Here is a 958-nt window from a genome sequence, read left to right as displayed (position 1 = left end):
CAACCCCGGGGTCGGGGGCAGGCCAAGGGGGTGGCGAGGAGGGCCTAGCAGCCAGGGGCGGGGCCTAACGGGGGAATGCTAGCGGTCTGTCGGCTGCGGCTGGACCTGCAAGGCGCTAGGCCGGAGTTTTCAGGGCACAGGGGACCAAGCTCAGCTGTCTTCACATCAAGACCTGGAGGGCATGTGGCCAGGCCCTGATACGCTGACCACTCCAGTCTCCAGGGGCTGGGCGGGCTGGCCCCACTTCCTGCCGGCAGCTCAGGGAGTCTGGCCCCCACCACCATCCCGAGAGCCAGCTCCTTGGCCCAGCGAGTGGCCTGACCCTCAATTAGACCGGACCAGGCCTCCTAGTGGCATGGCTAGTCTGCCCGCCCACCTTGTTCCAGGCCTGGGAACTCGGGGTCGGTCCCAGGCTGCCACCCTAGAGAACAGAGCGCCCTTCAGGGAGATCCCTCGGCAGAGATGACAAGTCGGTGGCCGGCCACGCCTTTAGGACAGACCCTCCCGCCCCCTCCCTGTGAGGGGCTGGCTACCAGGCATGCCCAGAGCTCAGGAGAAACAGCAGTATCCTTGTATGGCAGGGAGTGGCAGGTGGGCTCGCAGCGGGCTCTCCTTGTTCACAGCCCGCAGATGGTGTGGCTGCCCAGGACGCCAGGCTGGGGGCGCTGAGGTCCAGAGAGAGGCTGGGGAGAGACCCACGGGAGGCCAGGAGGCCACTCAATGACCCGCCCAGCAGGCTGTGCCCGGTGGGCTCTAGAGTGTGCAGAAGGGGCCTGTGTCGTGGCGCTTGGGCCTGCGCACGCCCTGGATGACCACCCCCGGTGCCGAGGGGAAGCACGAGTCGTAGCAGTCCTCCGCACGGTAGGCAGCCGGTCCAGGGGTTCTGGCTGTGGGGAGAGAGAGGACTGGGAGCCCCCCAGGTGACAGCCCCAGCCCACCCTGCTCCAGGCTCCACTCA

Source organism: Carlito syrichta, unplaced genomic scaffold (assembly GCF_000164805.1).
Source record: "Carlito syrichta isolate Samal-C Ts95f unplaced genomic scaffold, Tarsius_syrichta-2.0.1 Scaffold135771, whole genome shotgun sequence".
In the NCBI taxonomy this organism is placed as follows: Eukaryota; Metazoa; Chordata; class Mammalia; order Primates; family Tarsiidae; genus Carlito; species Carlito syrichta.
The sequence above is the reverse complement of the archived record's forward strand: the minus strand, read 5'-3'. Positions refer to the sequence as shown.